Source organism: Salvia miltiorrhiza, chromosome 2, assembly GCF_028751815.1.
Source record: "Salvia miltiorrhiza cultivar Shanhuang (shh) chromosome 2, IMPLAD_Smil_shh, whole genome shotgun sequence".
Classification (NCBI taxonomy): domain Eukaryota; kingdom Viridiplantae; phylum Streptophyta; class Magnoliopsida; order Lamiales; family Lamiaceae; genus Salvia; species Salvia miltiorrhiza.
In genome coordinates, this window is record NC_080388.1 from 57,460,234 (window position 1) to 57,467,620 (window position 7,387).

The following is a 7,387-nucleotide window of genomic DNA, read 5'->3' on the forward strand; positions in this document are numbered from 1 at the left end:
TGTTAAGAAGAATGTTTAAATAAATTAAAAGTTCAACAAATACTATCATGCATGTATGTATTCTAGGTGAGCTTAATCTAAAAAAAAAGTGATGCGCCAAATTAACTTTTTCCTCAAATTAAGACCTTACTTTAGTTAAATCAACGTTACTAATATCTTACAAATTTTAATTTCTTTCATTACATTCAAATACTCGAACAACTTAATTTGAAATACATTAGAACATTTTTTCTCTAGATGTAATTGAAAATATATAGAAACGAAAGAAACATAAACCAAGATTGACTCATCTGAGCCGAGCTTCACCAAAATCTGGCAAAGGAAATTGGGAATATGATGCATGCATGATTCCTCGTATTATTAATATTGTTGTTTCTAGTATTGCAATGAAGCATTTTGTTCCAAGCATGAACATTTGCCATTATCTATACTGTTTTAACTAACTAATGTATAATCCCGTCAAAATTCGACGAAAAATCACTTTATATGATGATTCATTTATTTTATACTATTATTTTTATATAGTGAATTAATTTTATATAAATTATTTTTTAATTAATTTAATTCGATATAATTAAGTTCAAATTATATTATTCTCTACCCTTATTTTAACAAATACTCCATTCGGCTCACGAATCTTAACACGTTTGGTTTCCGCATGAGAATTAAGAAGTTATAAATTAGTGTTTTAAGTGTGCAGTTAATAAAATACATAAAAGTGATAAAATAGGAGAGAGAATGTAATAAAAGTAATAAAGTAGGAGATGAAAGGTAAATGTGTCAAGATTCGTGGGACGGCCCAAAAAGGAAAACGTGTCAAGATTCATGGGACGGGGAGTATGAATTTGAGGTGCACAATTGTTACTTGTTAGTGCTTCAGGTGGGCTTCGTAGGCCAACCCTAGGTTGGATTAGACTGAGATTCTTCTTGGGCTTGGACTTTAGGAAAAGGTTCAATTTAAAATTATTGAACTCAATCCTTCATTTCATTTCTGGTGTCATCTCGTGTTCCTCTATTATTTTTTATAGTCTTCAATTCAATCTATTATCTTTTTCATCTTTCGTATTTTACTTTAGTTTCAAAATTGTTAATTAGAAATCATCAGAAAAAGTGAACTTTTGTTTCTTCTAAGGATGCGTTCTCTTTGGTTGTAAATTTATCATGGAAAAAAGAAGAAAAAAAACAAAATTTCACTCTTTAAATCCTTCATTTCTTTTCCCACATTTCCTATTTGACCCTTACTCATTCCTCTGCTGAAATAGAAATTTTATTAAAAGTAAAATAGAAAGAACAAAAACAAGTGAAAGCCCCCGCGATAAGCCACGAGAAACCGAAAAACAAACAAGACTAAGAGAACATATTTAGAGGATCATCCTCATCAAAAGGATCTTCGTCGTCAAGCATATCTCCCCATCTTTTAGAAACCACGGTCGACATAGCACGAGAAGCGTCAGAAGAAGAAGACTCTATCACAAAATTTTGCATAAGCACGCCTTCAGAATGAGCCTGTTGCACTTTTTTCATGAACTCCATTGGCGACGAAGAGTCAAGAACGGCTCCCTGCAAAACAGCACCAGCGACACGACCAGTTGCTTGTTTGTCCGAGGACATACCATTCTTGATTATACGACGGAGCCGGTTCTTGATAGAGGAATCAGAAACCTTCCCCTTCTTGGAAGCCCCTTTCGGGCGCCCACGACCGCGAATTATGGGGGGATCCTCCATTGTCGCCTTTCCTGGCGTCACAGTCAAAGCCATGTATGTATTACTACAATGCAGATTGACAATATCAACCTGTGTATCTGACATTATAGTAGTTTCCACCGGATGTCGGGTAGTGTCATTCATCACCGGAACAATCTCCATACCAACAGACTTGTCCGCCCTGTTATCACCAACCGAGTTTTCAGAGACAACATCATTATCCAACTGAACCTCAGCATCCAACGTCTCCAGAGCAGCAAAGGGGTTGTGAAGGTCCACCTGCGCAGCATGAGATCCAATATTTAGGGAACCAACGACTTCCTCCCTTGTTGAATCCGGGTAGGTGTCCATCTCGTCATCCCCTAGAGCAGAGTCACGATTCGAGGGGCTCAGGATTCCACCCTTCTCATAAACAACCATCTGAAGAGAAGCCTCAGAGCAGGCCTGTTTACGATCCACTTTTTTCCATTTGGAGCGTTGTTGCTGAACAGGGGCTGGGTCAGTACCTTTGCCAGCTGGTTGACCCTCAGTATCATTCATCCCCTCTGTAGATCTCCTGCAAGAGGTAGTAGCATGGCCAACAACACAGCAAGAGTGACAATAATATGGTAGGTCTTCATATCCGAATTCGAGAACAAAAACCCGATCCCCACATTTGACATCAAAAAAATCAGGCACAGCCTTGGAGACATCCATCTCAACCAAAATACGCGCAAAATGACCCACAGAAGCATGAGCAGATAAACCATCAATAACAATTGGTGCCCCTACGTGTCTAGCAATACCAGAAAGCACCTCCGGATGCCAATACTCGTGAGGTAAATTAAAAACACGAATCCAAACTTGTGCTTTAGTGGATGAATCCTTGTATGGATTAAAATTTGGGACCCAAGTCTGCAAATGCAAGATGCCCGGACGTAATTTCCATGTATTTTTAGCGAAAGCCAGCGCCATATCTTCCGCAGAGGAGAATTTCAGGGTGAAGTAACCTTTACCCAGAGGGATAATTTCCCAAGATAAATCCGGCTTCCATAACTGCTGTAACTCATCATGCAAATCAGCCGCAAAACGAGGACGATCCCCCTTGCGAAGGATAATCCGGCAATGCAGGGCATGAGAGAATGATCGCACTTGTCGTTGATGGAACCCTTCCGAAATGATAAGACAGGGTTTGTCGTTCACCAAAGAAGGCTGTAGAACAGTGAAGTCAAAGGCAGGAACATCAGCTTGCCGACTTCCCTTCGTCTGTTTGAGAGTATCCGCAAAAGATCGACTGGATTGCTGTGCTTTAGATTGACCCTTCCCTACGAAGTGTTCTAGTGGCGGCATAGCCGAGGTCGGCCCCCCAAGCCGAAGAGGAGATTGTTTGGTGAAGATCCGCTCCGCAGGCAACGCACCAGCAGGCGTAGCAGCCACACCGGAACTTCGATCCAGAGAAGCGGTGTCGGAGTGCTCTCCAACAACGAACGAGTAACGAGTAGTATTTGGGAGAAAATTGGTAGAGACGACCGGCAGATTGAGCGCCCCTCTGTCGCCCGGTGAACTGATTCTACCGGAAGCCAAAGGCAGCGGCGGGAACCAACCAACGGTCGAGGGGCCATTGTCGCCGTTTGACGCCATTGGACGGACGGAAGATCAGCGGCGTGAGGTAGTTTGCCGTGGGTACATGACCGGCGAGGACTGACTGCCGGCGATGCGGCTGCGTGCAGATCTCAGTTGCACGATCCAGCAGCAGCGCTCGTCCGTCAATCGCCCGCAACTCACGATATGACTAAATGGTGTGAGTTGTGAGAGTTATGATTAACGCACATAAATTATGATATTATTCCTCATTTGTAGTGTAATTGAGTAACAAGTAACTGAGTAATTGAGTAAGGGTCAAGTAGGAAATGTGGAAAAAGAAATGAAGGATTTAAAGGGTGGAATTTTATTTTTCCTTCTTTTGCTCATGATAAATTTACAACCAAAGAGAACGCACCCTAAGTTTACATCTGATGTGGAGTTCATTTAGCAAGCCAACTTTCTCGATATATACCAAAAAGAGGGGTGAAATATTGTGTATATAAATAATTACAATTATGTTAATTAAGACAGGGTTATTTATGTGAAAACATGCAAACACCGAATAAAATAAAATCTCATGAAAGTCATATTACTTCTTTTATTGACTCATGGACTTTGATGCATGAGACAATTCATATACTAATATTTTGTTAGTAGTTTGATATGTTTCCATTCCAACCATATATTCGCCGCCATCTATCTTTTTGTGTTTGAATGTTACTCCCTCCGTCCACGAAAGAACTTTCTATCTTTTCTTTTCGGAACGTCCATAAAAGAACTTCCTACCTATTTTTGGACTATACCCCACCATTTATAATCTCTTACTTTTCACTTTTCACAACTCTCAATATTAATTATAACACTTTTTCACCACTCTCAATACACTCTACTACCTTTTATCTACTCTCAATATATTCAACAATATTTTTTCTTAAAACTCGTGTCACTCCCTCATAGGAAGTTCTTTCATGGACGGAGGGAGTATTATATAGACATAAGGTAGCGTGTTTGATGATTTAGTTAAATGCTGAGAGAGTCAGTTTAATGTTCCCATTTTCCACCCAGATTGGATGTTTTGGCGTCCACATCCATTGGCCAATGGATAAAATTGAAATTGAATTCCAAATTCAACAAGAATCATTTTGGAGCACTACGCTGAGTGGTTCAAGGTTGACTCTTTTGGACCTTTGGCTCAACAAATTATATATATAGTGCATGGGGTTCAGATTTGCTGATAACATAGAAACAACATTTTTATGCATATAATTATATAATAATTATGTGCATTTCAATGTACGTTACATTCATTTTAATTAAATTCAATTAGGTTTCAGTTCAAATTTATTAATTTTTAAGGGCTAATTGCCTGTAAATCCATAACGTTTATCCCGAATTAGTTTTTGCTCCTAATTTTATAACTCAACTTTTAAATATATACTTAATACATAACCTTTTATTTTTGTCACAAATTAGTCCGGTGATCGATTTTTTCTTACGCCGACGTCGGAAATAACACGGTTGCAGCTGGATTGACATCTAAGCATATTTTTGACATGTGGAATAATATATATATATATATATATATATATATATATATATATAGGAGTTCTAATAAAAATCTCTGTTAAAATGAGAACTAGGAACCTAATCTTAACCTTTTAAATTTTAGATCTAGTGGTTAGGATTTATTTTTGAAAAAACCGCATAATTTGGTTCCTTTAGTTTTAATATGCCATCTTTTTTAGTTTTTAATTAGTAGAAGGCTATTTTTGACTTTTACAATATTCTTAATTAGTTATAGGATATTAATTTGTAGTGTAGTACGTGTTTCTCGTTTTTAATCTTTAAGATTTTAAATAATAAGTCAAAGTTGAAAAGAATATTCTTTTTTAATGAAAGATGATTATTTATTTTTGTTGCACGTTCCGTCTAGGTTTTCTGGCTTCTTTATTCTTTCATACTCTTAATATCAATTCTTATTGAAGCATTATTGTTTCAATTATTGTTCATATTATCTTTGAGTTGCATAATCTAATTACATAATTGATTAAATGCACTGCAAGACGTCGGAATTGCATAGACGAATATGTCAATTGCATAATTGACTGGATTTCTTGCATACATGAATGAATTTGTTGCATACGGATATTTTTTTTTTTTGCATAGTTGAATTAAACAGTTTCGATCGAAATTTTATATGTGTATCATTTTTAATTGCATAGTTGGGATTGAAAATGCTTACTTGTTTATTTCTTATTATTTTATTTTATTAAGTGGCTCACAATTGCATATTAATGTATGGAAATGCACAGACAACTTAATTATGTTGAAATGCATATAATTAATGTTAACAAGCTTTCAGTTGCATAGTAGATATGAAGTAATGCACATTTTCGAGTATTTAATATTTTAACAAATAAATTTGAATCATTGTTCATTCCAATCTAACCTTGCCAAAAAATATAACACATATTATAAAACACATGTAAAATGAGTTGTGAATTATAAAATAATGAGAAAATTCATGTAAATGTTAATAAAATAGTTTAAGAACAACTCGTCATACGTAATCATATTTGAAAACATAATTTGTTTCGACATAGTGTACTATTCAAACCCAAAGTCATCCAAATATCTTTTCCATCTTCTCCTCCGGTACGAACACAAAATTTTGATAATATTCAGATGCACCCCTCATTACATATCGTCAGAACGCCCTCGATTAACCATTTTAGCAGATGCTTGCTTTTTGCGAGGCATAGTGATCTGTGCAACAACAAAAGCATTATTAACTCTTACTCTATGTAACTATAAATGCTGAAATACGCTCTAGATTAATGCAAAAAAAAAAAAAAAAAAAGATATGTGCTAAAGACACACAATTTTTCACTTATGCATCACATGACACTACAGCAACTATGCAATTTCATATTTCAACTATGCAATTAAAACTTACCCACTATGCATCTAAATTTTTCACTTGTGCAACACAAACCACTATAGCATATATGCAAGTAAGATATCAATTATGCAATTAAAATATATGCAACTATGCAATAACAATTGTTAGGACTAAGCATTTTCGATATGAACTCCTCTAGTCGTTCCACATTGTCATCTTGCAAAAATACTTGAATTAATTAGCATATTTCTACATACGAATGGATGAAAAATCAAAATGTACCATCTGGATGCCCTCGATTAACCATTTTAGCAGATGCTTTCTTTACGCGAGGCATATTTAACTGTGCAACAACAAAAACATTATCAACTTGTATGCTACAAAAGATAGGAAACCATAACTATGCATTTACTTGTGAAACAATGCAACATAAAACAATGCCTCATGCAAGGCGCAACTGTGCATCTATGCAACAATGCAACATTGTAATCAAACTAACTGTGCAACATACTTAGGCAAATATGCACTGAACCAACTATGTAACTATGCAATACATTCAACTATTCAATACATTCAAACTTCTTTTCATTTAAAATTTTACTAAAACTCCCATCACAAACAAAATTAACATTATGCAACTGCTTCACTCAACTATGCATTTAAAAAAATTACAGTTCACTAATATCGAAACACAGTGTATATTCAACAAATTCCAACAACTATGCAACTTCACATTTTATCAAACAAATTTCAAAACACATGGTATATTGATCAAAATCCAACAATTTTCTGTGCTAATAATATCAAATTTGAAGTTATATTCAACAAGTCCTAACATTAACCAACGAAAAAAAACTCAACAAAGTGTTCACCTAAATCCAGCAACTATGCAATTTAAATTTGAAAGGGTGAAGAGTTGTCGTAAAATTGAAATACCGGACTCCGTCGAAGCCGGTAGTGAAACTTAGAGATGCACGCCGCCGCCTTGTGTTGAGTCGCCGGAAAAAAAACACGACTAAATCGCTCCGACGCCGCCTTCCACAGACCGGCGACCAAATCTCTTGCACACGCCGGAACACACCTTCGACTTGCACAGTTCCCCTTCGCCAAGCACATGCCGGCGCTCAAAACGCCCGCAACCTCCGGAAACTTGGTTGCACAGAGGTTGCCGGCGGCGAAAAAATCCCTCACCCACGTCGCCTCCTTTTCCAGATATAC